This window comes from Hypanus sabinus, chromosome 1 (assembly GCF_030144855.1).
Source record: "Hypanus sabinus isolate sHypSab1 chromosome 1, sHypSab1.hap1, whole genome shotgun sequence".
In the NCBI taxonomy this organism is placed as follows: domain Eukaryota; kingdom Metazoa; phylum Chordata; class Chondrichthyes; order Myliobatiformes; family Dasyatidae; genus Hypanus; species Hypanus sabinus.
Window position 1 is genome coordinate 205,242,607 of NC_082706.1, and position 18,328 is coordinate 205,260,934.

General features: G+C 41.3%; 1 protein-coding gene across 2 annotated transcripts in view; it reads right to left on the reverse strand.

Annotated features, from left to right (window-relative positions):
• Positions 1-15,534, reverse strand: part of LOC132402050 (ras-related protein Ral-A) — a 42,374-nt gene extending 26,840 nt beyond the window's left edge. The window contains exons 1-2 of one of the 2 annotated variants that reach the window (XM_059984576.1): positions 15,379-15,533; positions 1,058-1,143 (exon numbers count right to left, since the gene is read on the reverse strand). The gene's annotated coding sequence lies outside the window, so the exon portion shown is untranslated. Of the gene's footprint in view, positions 1-1,057; positions 1,144-15,378 lie in introns of both variants that reach the window. The other variant, XM_059984565.1, reaches the window with a different exon arrangement.
• Positions 15,535-18,328: the final 2,794 nt, after the last annotated feature.

Genomic DNA, 18,328 nt, shown 5'->3' on the forward strand with positions numbered 1-18,328 from the left:
GGGAGGCTTTAAAGCAAGGCTGTTTAGTTCGAATAAAGTTATCTTTGACTGCAGTGTCGTTATTTTAACACTGCATGTAGCACACCGCTACAACGTGTTTTTTTTTTATCGCTATTAATATACATCACCACTGCCAATGCCTGACACCCGCCAGTGCATTCTTCGATCCAAGGTAGGCTAACTATGGAGTAACCTTCAACCCAACGTCTTTTTTTCGGAGTTCAAAATGTTTTTGTTGCATGCAGAAATGTAATTTCGTTTTCTCTGCAGGAGTTCATCAATTTCATAAATGCAACACATTATAGTTTGTTTATATATAGCATAAAGGCAAAAAAAAACCATTGTATGCAGTGTTATTTCATTTTAAATGTCAAACGGGTTTTGTGGCTCCCAGTGTTTTCTTTTCTGTGGGAAACTGGTCCATATTGGCTCTTTCAGTGGTAAATGTTGCTGACCCCTGCCCTAGACACACTTCCGTCACCTGTACTAACTCGTTTCCTAATAGGAGATCCAATATTGCATCCTCTCTAGTCGGTACCTCTATATATTGATTTAGAGAATCACAAGTCCTGGTTAAGCAACCACTGATGCCAGGGAGACAGTCTCTGAAGAGTAATGATAATGACTAGGGTCATGGTTGTAAAGACACTTCCCAGAAGGCAGCAATAGCAAACCACTTCTGGTAGAAAAATTTGCCAAGAACAATCGTGGTCAAGATCACCCACCTCATATGACACATTACATAACAAATGAATGAATAAGAGCCAGATATCGAGCATTATTTTGACGTTACAAATAAGCTACACTGAATCAGGAATGCGACACCATAAATATTGCACTAGGGCAAGGGCTCCCAACCTTTTTTATGCCTCTGGCCACTACCATTAACCATGGGGTCCATGGATCCCAGGCTGGGAAACCCTGCACAAAAGTTGCCCAGGACCAAGCAGCTTTGAACCCTTTCAATATTTTAATACATTAATAATATTCCAGAGATTATGATTCAAACAGTGTTCAAGTGGAGAGAAAAGCTGCAAAATCTTTTAACCAGTCTTACCTTATAACTCAAGTCTTCCTGTGCCAGAATCTTTTCTATACGCTCTCTAGGTTCTTCGTATCCTTCCTGTAGTCTGGTTACTAGAACTACACACAAGATATCAAGTGCAGTTTCATCTATCAACATCTTTAAGTTGTCCATAGATCCCTCAAAGTTGTGATCCAAGTTGACACAGGTGTTAAGAGAGCATATGGTATGTTGTCCTTCAATAATCAGGGGAAATTTGAGTTCAAGAGTCATGAGGTAATGTTGCAATTATATAAAACTCTGGTTAGACCACTTTGGAATATTGTGTTCATTCCTGAGTGCCTCTTTACAGGATAATTTACTATGACCAATTAACCTATTAACTAGTACATCTTGGAATATAACCATATAACAATCACAGCACGGAAATAGGCCATCTCGGCCCTCCTAGTCCGTGCCGAACTCTTAATCTCACCTAGTCCCACCTACCCGCACTCAGCCCATAACCTTCCACTCCTTTCCTGTCCATATACCTATCCAATTTTACCTTAAATGACACAACTGAACTGGCCTCTACTACTTCTACAGGAAGCTCATTCCACACAGCTATCACTCTCTGAGTAAAGAAATACCCCCTCGTGTTTCCCTTAAACTTCTGCCCCCTAACTCTCAAATCATGTCCTCTCGTTTGAATCTTCCCTACTCTCAATGGAAACAGCCTATTCATGTCAACTCTATCTATCTCTCTCAAAATTTTAAATACCTCGATCAAATCCCCCCTCAATCTTCTACGCTCCAATGAATAGAGACCAAACTTGTTCAACCTTTCTCTGTAACTTAAGTGCTGAAACCCAGGTAACATCCTAGTAAATCATCTCTGCACTCTCTCTAATTTATTGATATCTTTCCTATAATTCTGTGACCAGAACTGCACACAATATTCCAAATTTGGCCTTACCAATGCCTTGTACAATTTTAACATTACATCCCAACTTCTGTACTCAGTGCTTTGATTTATAAAGGCCAGCGTTCCAAAAGCCTTCTTCACCACCCTATCTACATGAGACTCCACCTTCAGGGAACTATGCACTGTTATTCCTAGATCTCTCTGTTCCTCTGCATTCCTCAATGCCCTACCATTTACCCTGTATGTTCTATTTGGATTATTCCTGCCAAAATGTAGAACCTCGCACTTCTCAGCATTAAACTCCATCTGCCAATGTTCAGCCCATTCTTCTAACTGGCATAAATCTCCCTGCAAGCTTTGAAAACCCACCTCATTATCCACAACACCTCCTACCTTAGTATCATCGGCATACTTACTAATCCAATTTACCACCCCATCATCCAGATCATTTATGTATATTACAAACAACATTGGGCCCAAAACAGATCCCTGAGGCACCCCGCTAGTCACCGGCCTCCATCCCGATAAACAATTATCCACCACTACTCTCTGGCATCTCCCATCTAGCCACTGTTGAATCCATTTTATTACTCCAGCATTAATACCTAATGACTGAACCTTCTTAACTAACCTTCCATGTGGAACTTTGTCAAAGGCTTTGCTGAAGTCCATATAGACTACATCCACTGCCTTACCCTCGTCAACATTCCTCGTAAATGTGGGAGGAAACTCACATGGTTACAAGGAGAAGGTACAAACTCCTTACCTCAGAGAGCAATGGGAATTGCTGGCACTGTAAAGTGTTGTGCTAACTGCTACGTCACCAGGCTGCCCATTAGTTGCATATTTAGTTACAATGTTACAATACAGTGGATTCCAGTTAACTGGGATACATCGGGACCAGAACATCTTGGATCAATTAGTTAAAAAGGTACAAAAAAGATAAACTACCATTTAAATACAAATTACATATTTAAATGAAATACAGATCACATTAGAATACTACCAATACAACTGTGTATTAGATCCCCATAAGTATCGACAGAGGAACTCATCCAGTTCTTTTGATTATTACAAATTAACAAAATCAGGACAGACACCTGGTGCAGATCATGGACTACCTTCATGCAATGCTTTCGACAATCGCAACCTCCAAATCTTTATTTTCATTGGAATATTCAAGATATTGTCGATACCTTCAAATTTTTTGTAGTTTCCAAATAATTTCATTTTCATTCCCGGCTGCTACTGGCATCTCCAAGAAAACTTGAAACCGCAGTGAGCAAACCAGTTCTGAATTGTCTTACTGCTTATTATCACCATCTATCAGTGACAAAAGCTACTTTTTTTAAAAACACGAACACACACAAATGACGCTATTTAAAAACTGTTCTCCCTAAGCATGGTGTAGTGTCCAATAAGCACACAAGTGTACCAAGTGAGTGATGCTAGTCCCAAATAAACTAAGGGACTCCCACCTATTTTATCGATTAGTTTTTGTTCCTTAAGAGTTGTTCCAAATAACCTACAGCCCAATTAGCTGGATCCACTGTATACATGTTGGGAAAAGCATTTTTAATTAAGCAAGATTTCAATTCATTAGATTTCATCACAAAAAAAAAGAAAAAAAATAAACAAGTGCTCTACCTAATAAATTCAAAATGACTTTTATATATCCAAAAGCATTTTCAGTGTCACACTGTGACCACTAATATTTGTCCAACAAATGAGATTACAATGGCCAGCTGTAATAGTCTACGGAAAAATCTCAAAAATTCATTCAAGGAAGCTGCAAATTATTTTTTTAATTTAAAAATTTCTTGAATAGCAGTTCCCTTTTGCATCTTCTAACCATTTTATTAAGTATTGCTGCAGACTACAAGAGATCCCCTGAGGACTATGTGGGATTACATGCAAGGACTTAATTAGAGTGAATTTGATATTAGGTCATTTACACATGAATCCTAATGAACAGATGGGAAAGAGCAAAATCATGCCGGAGCTTGATCAAACAATGCAAGAGCAGATGTAACACCACAGCAAATGGAAAGGATACCATGGAGCAGGGGTGCCGAACCTTTGAGATTGTGTGCCTAAATTGGCGATAATCTTCTAAAAATTCTCCCATGCACCATGTTAATTTTGTACAGGGATTATCATTTGTAATAACAATTATGGACTTCAAGGAAGAAAGATGAGCCCTGTTGCTTATTTAAATGTATTTATTGTTTTAATATTAATAAATGTATAATAGATTAAAATAGATGAAGCATTTTAGAAAACATTCAAAATTATTAAAACTCATGTTTATATTATTTCTGAATAGGAATGTGTGTTATTGGACCTCACATGACATAAAATATGTGAATGTGAAAATATAGATTTTGGTGCACATTTATAAAAGATCAAGGAAAGGAAAATAAACTTTACTCTCAGTAAGACTAGTCGCTGCACTGTTAATGACAAATATTTTACATTAAAAAATAAATATTTGGTTGTTTTAAGACCTGTGCGCATAGCATTAATTTTATCAGCAAGTTTACTATCCAAATACTGATATGTACACCAGATCTGAGTATTTCATAACATATCAGCTGTATTTCATAACATATCAGCTAACGTCATGCATTCAGGCTACTGTCTAGCTGGTACAAAGCTGGTGTGAGACTGTTCCTGTGAAAATGTCGCGCTGCTCTCAAGATGTAAAAAAAATCGTTCACTGCTTCATTTGGCAATAAAGATATTCATTATCTATTTTTACAGGTGGAGTTTAAAGAATCAAGAGGCAACACCGCATGCTATGTTTTGCATGTGCCATCTTGGGCAAGCCTACTGTAGGTTCACCACCCCGCCACAGACTCTCTTACAATTTTTGAAATTGGATTTTGCAGGGTAGCTGCACAATTGCTGGAAATGCAAGGGTAAGTTTCACCAACTAGCATTGAAATAAAACTGCTTACCACTGCTCACACTCTTTACAACCTGTCTTGACTACCTCATCCCTTACATAAGGCATCACTTGACCTTATCCACTTCTAGCTAGACAAGAATGAAGAGGTGGAAAGCTTTTTACTGCTTCTACATATACGGAATTCCTCCTCAGGTTCAGTCCTTGTTCATGGCCCAAAGTTCAAAGTAAAATTTATTATCAGAGTACATAGATGTCACCATATACAACCCTGAAGTCCTTAGCAAATCTTCAGAAACTGTAAACTGGATCTGTAAACATCAAGAACTGTAAACAGTAAAGAAACTGTACAAATGTAGATAATAAATGAATATGAAATAACAAGATAAAATAGCCCCCCTTTGTTTAAGAGCCTGATGGTTCAGGAGTAGTAACTGTTCTTGAACAGTTCTTGTCACTTTACGCAAAATGGAGAAACTTCCTCTTGTACCATAATTTTAAGGTGTCTGGAGGTGAGTGTTTGGGGTGGGGGGGGGGGGGGAGTGCATAGAATGTCAAGGGCAAGTTCTTTACAAAGAGAGTGAGGAGCGTGTGAAATACTCTGCTGGAGATGGGGGTAAAAGGCAGATACATTAGGGACATGAATTACATAGATACATAGAAACTCTTAGATGGGCACATGGATGATAGAAAAAATAGAGGGCTACGTACGAAGGAAGGGTTAGATTGGTTATGGAGTAGATTAAAAGTTCAGCACAACATCGTGGTCTGAAGGACATGTATTGTGATACTAAATTCTATATGTTTACACCGACCGAACAGTCCAGAACTGAAGGGCTTTGGACCTAATACATTAACCTTCTCTTTTTGCACCTGTTGCCTGGCCCAAGTGTTCCAATATTTTGCATTTTTATTCCAACTTATACATATTCTACTCAAGAAACAGTTTTCCTGGAACCCTTCACTAGTAACATAAATAGTCTGGCTACAGATGTGTACCAGAAGTTGGATATCTGACAGAAAGTGACACCTTCTGAATCTCATTTAGCACAAGCTAGCAGCATGATGGTATACTCTTCACATACCAAGAAATCTGTGCCTAACCAGAACTAAAACCTTCAGTACCAAAAGAAAGTAGCATGTCCAGTGACACTCAGCTGAACACCAGAGCTTATGTGTAAGCCAAGTACACATACATATGCTGGGCTTGCTTTCCCAGGCTATCCTGAAAACAACTCACAGATGTGTGACCTCTGTTGCCTGGAGAGAGGAGAGCAGTGGATACAGGGAAAATACTACCACCTCCATGTTTTACATCACCCTCTCAAAATTATACCCCTGTTCCTTCACCAATGGGTTTAAATCTTTAAACAAAATCCCTACTCAAGGTAGCGTAGATATGGCAGCATGGTAGCAACAGCGGCTAACATAACGTCAACAATCGGGGTTCAATTGCCACCGCTGTAAGAAGTTTGTGCATCCTCTCCTTGACCCCCGGGTTCCCTCAGGTGTCATCTCACATCTTAAAGACCTTGGGGTTAGTAAGTTGCTCTGTTGGCACTGGAAGCATGATGACACTTGTGGGCTGCCCCTGATAGACCCTTGGCCTGTGTGGTTGCTAACACAAACACAGTTCACTACGTTTTGTGCATGTGACAAATAAAACTAATCTTTAATCCAATTGCATTGACCACTGCAATGACTTCAGCAATTTAAGGTGGCTCAACATGACTTTCAAGGGCATTTGGGGATGGCCAACAATGCCCACTTTCTCAAAACATTAAAAAAAGGTTCCTGATAATTTAGCTGGTTGAAGACGCGTTCACAACTTTTTCTCTGATTCTTAAATACGACCCCATTATCACCAGATTCAGCTTTTCCAGTTATATCATCTTGCTCTGTGATCTGATCCCAAATTAAGACACCCAGCCATGTTCAACAAGATTACAATGACCCAAAACACACAAAGCAAATGCATTAAGAATTAACTGGATGTTGAGAGGATGTTTCCTGTTGTGGGGAAGTCTTGGACCAGAGGGCACAGCCTCAGAATACAAAGACATCCCTTTAGAACAGAGATGAAGAGGGATTTCTTTAGACAGAGGGGTTGTGAATCTGAAGAATTAATTCTTTGCCACAGATGGTTATGGAAGACAAGAAAGTCACTGGGTATATTTAAAGCAGAGGTTGATAAGCTCTTGTTTAGTAAGGACACCAGTTAAGGAGAGAAGGCAAAAGAATGGGGGTTGAGAAGGATAAAAATCAGCCATAGTGGAATGACGAAGATGACTCAATGGACCCAGAGGTCTAATTCTGCTCCTACGCCTATGGCAAGGGGTTCTCACCTTTTTGATGCCACTAACCGAGGCACCATGGACCCCAGGCTAGGAACCCATCTTATGGTCTGGCCTCAAATGCCTCAAAAAGATCACAATGTCCCAACTCACATCAAAGCAAATGTGTTACAATAGGGCACAGAAACCACTGGGGAAAACAGATTAAAAGTCTATCTGAAAAACTTTGATAAGCCAGAACATTATTTGACAAAATTCTATATCCCAATACATAACTCCAATTATTGGATAACTCTGTAAGCAAAAAAAAACACAAACGTTCTGGATTAAATTGTTTTGGAATGAACCAGGCCAGTAAACCAAGGCAGGGAACCTGAATGCTTGTTCAAACTTTATAAACTTTCCATAACACTATTATATAATGAACAGATCATTCATATACTGTTAGGAGTCTGAGCTTATTTCTTACTATATCATAACAATATACTCAGCAATAAATTCAAATAAAAGCAATTTACACTAACACCATTATAACCAATAATTGCCACGCTTTTCCACAAAAACAATGAAGAGGTGACACATTCTGCAGCTTCCTGGAGCCTAGATTCATTTTTTGGGTGTGGTGCTTATTCTAACTTGCAACTGAATAACAACCATACTGTCTCTCACACACACAAAAAGTTACAGCCTGAAGTTAAAAGCTTCCTCAGATCAGGTTAACGCCCTTGCAACAGTGTTTACAAATAGAGTGCAACAAAGAATCCCACGACCAAGGTGGTGTTAGAAATCAAGCTAGGGCCATTGAACCGCAGGAGCAACACCAGTTCAGATTTAAATCAATATTGAGTTAAACATGACATCCTTTTCCCTCACTGTGAACAAAATGCTGTATTTCAAATTACACAGTAGAGGAAGAGAAAACCTTGTTTTAATGTACAGTAATATGGACAAGAGTACCGTATCGTTATGTTAAACTTTGCCTTAAACAGCCACATTAAACAGTCAGCCAGGGAACCGAACCGCAATATGCAATTAAAAGGGATGAGTCAACCAGGCATACCACAATGTATTACGAATGCCATCTCAACAAGTCAGGCTTTACCAATCAAGCATTTCTATCAGCCCATTATCCCATTTCATTCTTGAGCACAGAGTGACTGGGGAAAATGACACTCAATGATAGAATCATTTCAGAGATCCCCACCACCCAGGCCATGCTCAATTCTCACTGCTGCCATCAGGCAGAAGGTACAGGAGCCTCAGGACTCACATCATCAGGTTCAAGAACAGTTACTAACCCTCATCCATCAGGCCCTTGAACAAAAGAGGATAACTACACTCACTTGCCCAATCTTTGAAATGATCTCACTTTAAGGACTGTTTGTCATTATCTCATGCTCTCATTACTTGCTTATATTTGCATTTGCAGTTTGCTGTCTTCTGCACTCTAGTCAATTTTTAATTGAGCCTGCTATAATTACTATTCTTTAGATTTGCTGAGTATGCCCACAAGAAAATGAACTATAACATAAGTACTTTGATAATAAAATGTTCTTTGAACTTTGAATCATAGCATAAATCAACAATGCCGCGTCTACTGGAAGGAGATAGCAGTGAGTGAATGTCGGTGTCTTGCCGTCACCAATCTAACTGCCATTGGTAAAGAGAATGACACACTGAGGACACTCCCCAATGCACATAGATGAATGGATTTGAGAACCTAGCAGCTTAAAACTACACACACAAAATGTTGGTGGAACACAGCAGGCCAGGCAGCATCTATAAGGAGAAGTACTATCGACGTTTCGGGCCAAGACCCTTCATCAGGACTAACTGAAAGGAAAGATAGTAAGAGATCTCTGACAAAGGGTCTCAGCCCGAAACGTCAACAGTGCTTCTCCTTATAGATGCTGCCTGGCCTGCTGTGTTCCACCAGCATTTTGTGTGTGTTGTTTGAATTTCCAGCATCTGCAGATTTCCTTGTGTTTGCAGTTTAAAACTAGATGCCTTTTGGTCTGTCTGTAACACCATCATTAACTAAGCCTGGTTAAACACCAGTAGAGGAACACAGCAGGTGTGGAAGCAATACTTGACCAGGCCATGCCAGTCTAATAACTATAAATAAAAAATTACATCCATGCTGAACAGCAGAAGCAACCAAGACTAACATTTCTGTAACTGGTGAATCAGGACAAAGTTCCATCATGCAGCCGCTGTGAAAAGGAACCTCTGCCCAAAACTAAACTCTTTACTCCTTTTCATAGATGCTGCCTGACCTGCTGAGATCCTCCAACATTTTGTGTGTGTTGCTCTGCATTTCTAGCATCTGCAGAACCTGCAACATCCAAATGTGAACAGTGGTCATTTACAGGTGGTGGGATATGGACTCCCACGTCAAAGTTAGGATGTGGAAGCAGCTTAATTTGGATTTTAACAGTTCAGTAGGGTGCTTTGGCACAACCTTCTCAAAAGGGATTAGAGACAACCATGAAGACTCTTTACCAGGGAAGAAATAGCTACTAACAGGAGGCAGAGTTTTAAGGTAATTGGAGGAAAGTATAAAGTATAAGGGGGATGACAGAAGTAATTTCTTTACACAGAAAATGGTGGGTGTATGGAACACCCTGTGACGGGTGGTGGTGAAGGCAGATACATTAAGGACATTTAAGAAACTCTTAGGTAGGCACATGAACAACAGAAAAATGGAGGGCTATGTAGAAGGGAAGGGTTAGATTGATCTTGGAGTAGGTTAAAAGGTTGACATAATATTGTGTACCAGAGTGACTGAATTGTGCTGTAGTGTTCTATGAAATGCCCATGTTACCAGCAATACTCACAGTTCACTTAGAAACTAAATTAACATTAATTTACCTCTTGCTCAGTGTAGGATAGAAAGTTCTAGAAAACTCCATCCAACACTGAGCAAGAGAACAAGGATTAGATTGGACACCAAAAACAGTTAGAATTTCAAAATTGGGTAACAAATAACCAGGAATGGAAATGGTTCTCAGTGAAGACTAATACAAACTCTCACATAACACACAAAATGCTGGAGGACCTCAGCAGGTCAGGCAGTATCTATATGCTGCATAGAGAAATTATATCATTATTACCAGTTATCATTAGATTCTGCTTGACCTGTTGAGTTCTTCCAGCATTGTGTGTGTTATAACCATATAACAATTACAGCACGGAAACAGGCCATCTTGGCCCTTCTATCCGTGCCGAATGCTTAATCTCACCTAGTCCCACTGACCCACACTCAGCCCATAACCCTCCATTCCTTTCCTGTCCAGATACCTATCCAATTTTACTTTAAATGACAATACCGAATCTGTCTCTACCACTTCTACTGGAAGCTCATTCCATACAGATACCACTCTGAGTAAAGAAATTCCCCCTCATGTTACCCTTAAACTTTTGCCTCTTGTTTGAATCTCCCCTACTCTCAACGGAAAAAGTCAACTCTATCTATCCCCCTCATAATTTTAAATACCTCTATCAAGTCCCCCCTCAACCTTCTATGCTCCAAAGAATAAAGACCTACTTGTTCAACCTTTCCCTGTTTTAGGTGCTGAAACCCAGGTAACATTCTAGTTAATCTTCTTTGTACTCTCTCTATTTTGTTGACTTCTTTCCTATAATTCAGTGACCAGAACTGTACACAATACTCCAAGTTTGGCCTTACCAATGTGTTGCTTTAGATTTCTCAGCATCTGCAGAATCTCTCATGTTTATAATACAAACTCATTTAGTCAAACTCCCTTTCCACAATGAATGTTATAAATTTGAGATAAGGTTAAAGCAATACAAATTTAAACCACTATATGGCAAGATTTCGAGACAGTAATTTTCCTCATCAACCTCTTTTAAATAAAGAGCAATTAATCAAAGGCAACTAGGTGGTGACAACTTTAAAATCTAAGAGAATAACACCCAAAATGAAAAAAGAATCCATGTTCAAAGACCATCTTTAAAAATATCAAAACCTATTGTTATAGCTTCCATTATTAAGGATCCTTGCCACCCAGGACATGGCCACCTCTCATTGTTGCCATCAGGTAGGAGGCACACACTCAACAATTCAGGAAGAGCTTCTTCCCCTCTGCCATCTGATTTCTGAATGGACATTGAACCCATGAACACTACCTCACTGCTTTTTATCTCCATTTCCTTTATAATGCTGTTTGCTTTGCGGATGCAGCGTGTAGTGTAAGTGTCTGTAATGGGGGGAAGAGAGACCCGATGATTTTCTCAGCTGACCTCACTATCCGCTGCAGGGTCTTGCGGTCCGAGATGATGCAATTTTGCACTATTTACTTAATTTAACTATCTAATATACATGTATATTTACTGCGATGTTTTTCATATATATTATGTATAAAACATTATGTACTGCTGCTGTAAGGTTAACAAATTTCAGGACCTAAACTTGTGATACTAAACCTGATTTTTTTCAAGCGCAAGTCTGAGTGCCTTGAAATCAATGGAGGAGGCCTTTCAGTCCATGCTGCTAGAATCAACTCTAAAGACTTTTCCACTCTATACCCACTACTTTGCCCCCCAACATTCCCCGAAGATTTTTCCCTTATGGTTTTCCAAATCTCTTTTCCTCTTCCTACTTTGATGATATAACTCACTACAGCTTTTAGTTAAGTTCTTCGGACTATTTTTGCCAACTATTTTGAATTTCTGGTTACTGAAAATGGAAGGAGTTTTCTGTATCGATGATGATTTTCAGCAATTCACCCCATACCTGATGGTCTTCGCATGTTTTCTATTTTGGTCGTCTCCTTTCAAGACTTCAAACATCCAACCAGAAAGGAACAGGTATGTACATAATGAAGTATTCTTGAAATTAAAGTAAATCCAGCTCCTACTTTTAGAAATAACTAGATTATCAAGTGCAAATTGGGGGCAGTGGGGAAGAATCTGGTAAATTAAATGATCACTTAAATCAGAATATGAAAAACATTACCAGCATAGCTTGTCAATCTGAGTTAAAACATAAACTCAAACCAGACAGCACAATAGTGAACATTGTGCCTCAGATTCAGAACACCTCTGAGTCAACATGAACAGACGTGTTGACAATCCAACACAGGACTGAACGAGAAGCAGTTTGAGGCTCTGCAATACTCCCCTTCACCAAACAAAATTCAAAAAAGAAATAAATCAACTACCATTCATGGAAACTGCACTGCAGCGAACAACAGGTAGTCAAAACTATCCCGTGTATCACCAGCACCAGCCAACCTGCCATCAAGGATAGATACACAGAAAGGTGCTTGAAAAAAACTAACAGTAACATCCTGGAGGATCCCACACACCTTGCACATGGACTGTTTGTCCCTATCCTATTAGGGAGAAAGCTACATTGCATCCACATCAAGGACCACCAGACTCAGAAACTGTTAACTTTCCCCAAGCAGTAAGGCTGATCAACAACCCCACCCACTAGCCCACCCAAACAGTACTACTTCATCATTTCCTGTCACTCCTGTCCCTACGGACATACAATCAATGTACATAAGCCATCTTATGTATTTATAGTGTATTTTAATGCTGCATTGGATTTGGAGCAACAATTATTTTGTTCTCCTTGACACCTGTGAACAGGAAATGACACTGAACTATCTTGAAGTTTTGTTCCTGATAATTGGGACCCTATACACACTCAGTAGACATGTCAGAGCATCTAGTCAAGACCCACAGAATGGATGAGGGAATGTTTGCACAACATTTAGAAAATTCTTTTCTAATGAGTCAGAAAACCATTCTGAGTGTTCTGCAAAATTGTCACCATAACCCCACGTGACTGCTTCAGCTCTCTCCTCTTTAAACCACAGTCTGTAAGGCTTCATCTCTTGAATGCACTTCTGATGGCTATATTGAGGTCCTCCTTAATATATCCTCCATAAATGAGAGGCAATTCAAAACTTGCACTAAGACCATTTACTCTGAAGCCTGTGCAGTCCCTTACACAGAAGAGATCATGAGGGGTTGACTGACATGCAACAGAGAGAAAATTTACAAAGCTGTTGCCAGGAATTGTAAACCTGATTTATAGGGAAAGATTGAGTAAGTTAGAACTTTATTCTCTGTGTAGGAGAATAAGGGAAGATTTGATAGAGGCATACAAATGATGAGGGCTATAGTTAGGGCAAATACAAGCAGGCTCTTTCCACTGAGGTTCGGACTAGAATGGGTCATGGGTTAAGTGTGAAAAGTGAAATGCTTAAGGGGATCAGAAGGGAGTGAATGTGTGGAATGAGCTGCCAACAGAAGAAGTGGAGAAAGGTCCAATTTCAACACTTAAGATAAGATTGGTCAAGTATATGGATCAGAGGGGTATGGAGGTGTAATATTCAATCAAGTGTTACAGAAAGTATACAGAAAGTTACAGAAAGTATCATTTATTTACAGTGAAAATTCAACCAAACATTCACGTTCCCCAAGTTACAGACGCTACAAGGCCGAGTACTCAATAGACATTTGTACATTCAATAAACCTACTTAGTGCACGTCAAGCAGGCCGTCCCAATGGTCATGTCTTAAACTAAGAAGAGAGCAAGGTCCATTCACGTGCTATTTTATATACCCAAGGCATTTGAAATGGGACACCAGGCACCTATCCAATGGGAAAAGCAGGTGCACCTTTTAAACAAACCAATCACAATGGAAGCGGCTTTCGACAATCAGAATAAGGCATGCACTCACCCCCACAAGAAAGGAGGGCTCTGGTCCAGTTGTTATAAGGCTCTATAAAGGGTCTCAAATCAAACCACTGACTGTCCATTTCCCTCGGTTGATGCTGCTGCAGTATACTGTACTTTGTTTTCATTAACCAAAAAGTCATGTTCACTTTCAAACCTTTCTCTCTTCCCTGAGTCTATATTCTATTTTAATCTAATGCCCCTTGTATCTAAGGTAATGAACTTGTTGCTGGTGTGTTTTTAACTACAGTCGGAACCTGTTTTCCAAAACACTGTCTTCCCCCCCCCCCCTTTGACACTCTTTAAAAAGGAATGTTGGAACTTCCCCATCGGTCACCTGTCTCAAAAAGTTGTAAATACAGCCAGCTTCATCGTGGGCACTAGCCTCCCTAGCATCAACGTCAAAAAGGCAGCATCCATCATTGAAGACACCCAACTCCCAGGACATGCCCTCTTCTCATTGCTAACATGAAGGTGGCGGTACAGAAGCCTGAAGACACACAATCAGTGATTCAGGAACAGCTTCTTCACCTCTGACATCAGATTTCTGAATGAACAATGAACCCGTGAGCTCTCCTTTTGTACTATGTATTTAATATTGTACATAATTTAGTTTTATTTCAAACTACTGCAGCCGCGAAAAACAACAAATTTCACAGTACTAAACTTGATTCAGAGAAGCTGTGTCAAATTTTATTTACTAACACTCCCACGAAGCACCTCACTCCATTACAGAAATTATATTTAGGGAAGATATACTTTCACTTTTGGGCGAGGTGAGTTTAGTGGGTAGCCTGGCGATTTGGGGTCCGTAGTCGAACAAGCCCGTAAAAGGGGTGCGGGGGCAGGGCGGGTTAGTGAGCAGCCCGGGGACGGAGGGTTTTGCAGCGGTTGAGTCCTACTGAAGGGTCTCGGCCAGAAACGTCGACTGTACTCTATTCCATGGATGCTGCCAGGCCTGCCGAGTTCCTCCAGCATTTTGTGTGCTGAATAGCCCGAGGAGTGGGTTAGTGAATAGTTGGGGAAGTGCTGCACGGAGCGAGCCCGAGGTTGGTTGGGATAGTGGAGAAGGAGGTAAAGACGGAGGGGCGGTGCCCTGGAGGCTCAGGGTCGGGAGAGAGGTTTGCAGCAGTTAAATGGTCTGGAGATTGGGCGGGGCGGGGCGGGTTACTGAATGGACTGGGGAAGGGGACGGGGAATTCCAGTGGATCGGGGGCGGTACCGTGGAGGCTCGGAAACAGGGGGTGACGGACGGGGGACTCCCAATGGATTGGGGTGGGGTAGTGTGGTGAGGTACCACGGAGGACTGGGGACTCCCCGTGGATCAGAGGCGTGGTGCCGTGGAGACACGGGAACGGCATCTCCCCATGGATCGAGGCCCGAGGTCTCCCCGGGGATCGGGGGGGGTGGGAGGGCAGTGGTACCGAGAAGGCCCGGGGATGGGGTCCCGGGGACCGGACCGGTTCACAACAGCTGAATGACCGGAGTCCCGCCACCACCCACCACCCCTCCACGGACTTTAAGCTCACCGTCGACGGCGGTCGTGACTGATGTTTTCTCGACGCTTCTGCCCCGCTTCGCCCGGCCTCGCCGACTGCCGCCCACCCAGGCCGCTCCGATCACGGCGTCAGAGGGAGCGGCGGCCGAACGTCAGACAACAACCAGGCGGCGGAAGTGACGTCACGGCCCGCCGGGCGACGTCATCGCTTCCGGAGCGTTGCCGGCTCCTGGGCGAGGGAGGGGTCCCTGCGAGGCGAGTGGGCATCAAATACCCTCGGCTGTCGGGGTGTAAATCACCGCTGCCATTGAGGTGGTAAAATTGACCGCGGTGTTTGGTCCAGGGTATGAGCAAAGCGGAGGAACGGGTGTGGCGCTGTTCGGGCTGGCCGCTCCAGCTCAAGAACGGCGACTGCGAAAGAAAAGGAAACTTCATGGAGTGAATTCCACTAGTTCATGGCGTAGTTGCAAATAGTGGATTAGATGAGTTTGGGATAATCTAGAGCATAAATATTTTACCACATACTACCTTGAGATTCATTTTCTTGCAGACATTTACAGGAAAATAAATACAATAGAATTTATGAAAATCTATACAATCAATGGGCAAAAGACACAAAGTGCTGGAAAAACTCAGCTGGTCGGGCAGCATCTTTTATGACGAATAAACGGGTTAAAAAGATAGGCCAAGGGGAACGAGGCTAGCAAAAGAAGACATCGTGCAAGTGAAGAATACTGAGAACATGAGTTGTAGAATTCCTGAGAATGAGTTTGTAAATCGTGGGCAAACACGAGGAAATCTGCAGATGCTGGAAATTCAAACAACAACACACACAAAATGTAGGGAGAAGCACTGTTGACTGGTGGATGGTGGTATAAGCAGCCGGTGCAGATCACAAGTTCTGGTTATGTGACCACTGACACCAGGCACACTATCGCTGAAAAGTGTTGATAATAGCTGGGGTCACCTGTCTTGTAAAGACACTGCCCAGAAGAAGTCACGGAACTATGATTGCCCAGGTCGTATGACACAGCACATGATGATGATGAGGCTTGTTTGGCTGGAAGGGCCTGTTACCATGCTGTATCTCAAAATTAATTTAAACTTGGTTGAAATTCATACTCATTATCAACTATTAGAAATTGAAATGTGAAGTTGCAGTTTGTAGCCATATATAGTACAATTACATTAGTACCAAGGGTATTTCTCTTTGACGGAAGATAAAGAAAAGTGGAAGTAATTAAATTAATCTGTTCTTCTTACTTCATCTTGTTAGAATTCTTGGCATAGTGCTATAATATTTCTTGTTTAATTGATGGCATTAGAGTGAAATATATTTGTTAAAAATTGGTCACATTGATGACTATGTTTTTGAAAGACCTTATCTACCAGTCTATATTTTCTGCCTCATGGATCCTCATGTTGTTATAGCCAGGGGTGGTAATGGGGACAAGCTCCCACTATCTGTTCAATGCTCCCAATGGAGTGCACCTTAAATAACCTCAGACAACCAAGTCCAGATCCTGACCTTCACATGTGGCTTAGCTACTAAGCCTGTCGGAATCACTTCTACTGACAGGAGAAGGAAGCAAAGCTGGGTTACTGGCACCTCGAAACCAGTGGCTTTGGGCAGATGGGGCTCATCAGCCTCTGCTGCCTTGTGACTATACCCACTCACAGGAAAGGCTTCAGGAGTAAACCCAGGGAAAAATCCGGAGCTGGAGTTATATAACATATAACCATATAACAATTACAGCATGGAAACAGGCCATCTCGGCCCTTCTAGTCCGTGTCCAACGCTTACTCTCACCTAGTCCCACCGACCTGCACTCAACCCATAACCCTCCATTCCTTTCCTGTCCATATACCTATCCAGTTTTACTTTAAATGACAATATCAAACCTGCCTCTACCACTTCTACTGGAAGCTCATTCCACGCAGCTACCACTCTCTGATTAAAAAAGATCCCCCTTGTTTTACCCCTAAACTTTTGCCCCTTGTTTGAATCTCCCCTACTCTCAATGGAAAAAGCCTATCCATGTCAACTCTATCTATCCCCCTCATAATTTTAAATACCTCTATCAAGTCCCCCCCAACCTTCTACACTCCAAAGAATGAAGACTTTCAACCTTTCTCTGTAACTTATATGCTGAAACCTAGAGAACATTCTAGTAAATCTTCTCTGTACTCTCTCTATTTTGTTGACATCCTTCCTCTAATTCGGTGACCAGAACTGTACATAATACTAAAAATTCAGCTTTACCAATGCCTTGTACAATTTTAACATTATATCCCAACTCCTACACTCAATGCTCTGATTTATAAAGGCCAGCAGACCAAAAGCTTTCTTCACCACCCTATCCACATGAGATTCCATCTTCAGGGAACTATGCACTGTTATTCCTAGATCTCTCTGTTCTACTGCATTCCTCAATGCCCTACCATTTACCATGTATGTCCTATTTTGATTAGTCCTACCAAAATGTAGCACCTCACACTTATCAGCATTAAACTCCATCTGCCATCTTTCAGCCCACACTTCTAACTGGCCTAAATCTCTGCAAGATTTGAAAACCTACTTCATTATCCACAACGCCACCTACCTTAGTATTATCTGCATACTTACTAATCCAATTTACCACCCCATCATCCTGATCATTAATGTATATGACAAAAAACATTGGATCCAATACAGATCCCTGAGGCAAACCAATAGTCACCGGCCTCCAACCTGACAAACAGTTATCCACCACTACTCTCTGGCATCTCCCATCCAGCCACTGTTGAATCAATTTTACTATTTCAATATTAATACCTAACGACTGAACCTTCCTCACTAACCTTCCATGCGGAACCTTGTCAAAGGCCTTACTGAAGTCCATATAGACAACATCCACTGCTTTACCCTGGACAACTTTCCTCGTAACCTCTTCAAAAAATTCAATAAAATTTGTCAAACATGACCTTCCACACACAAACCC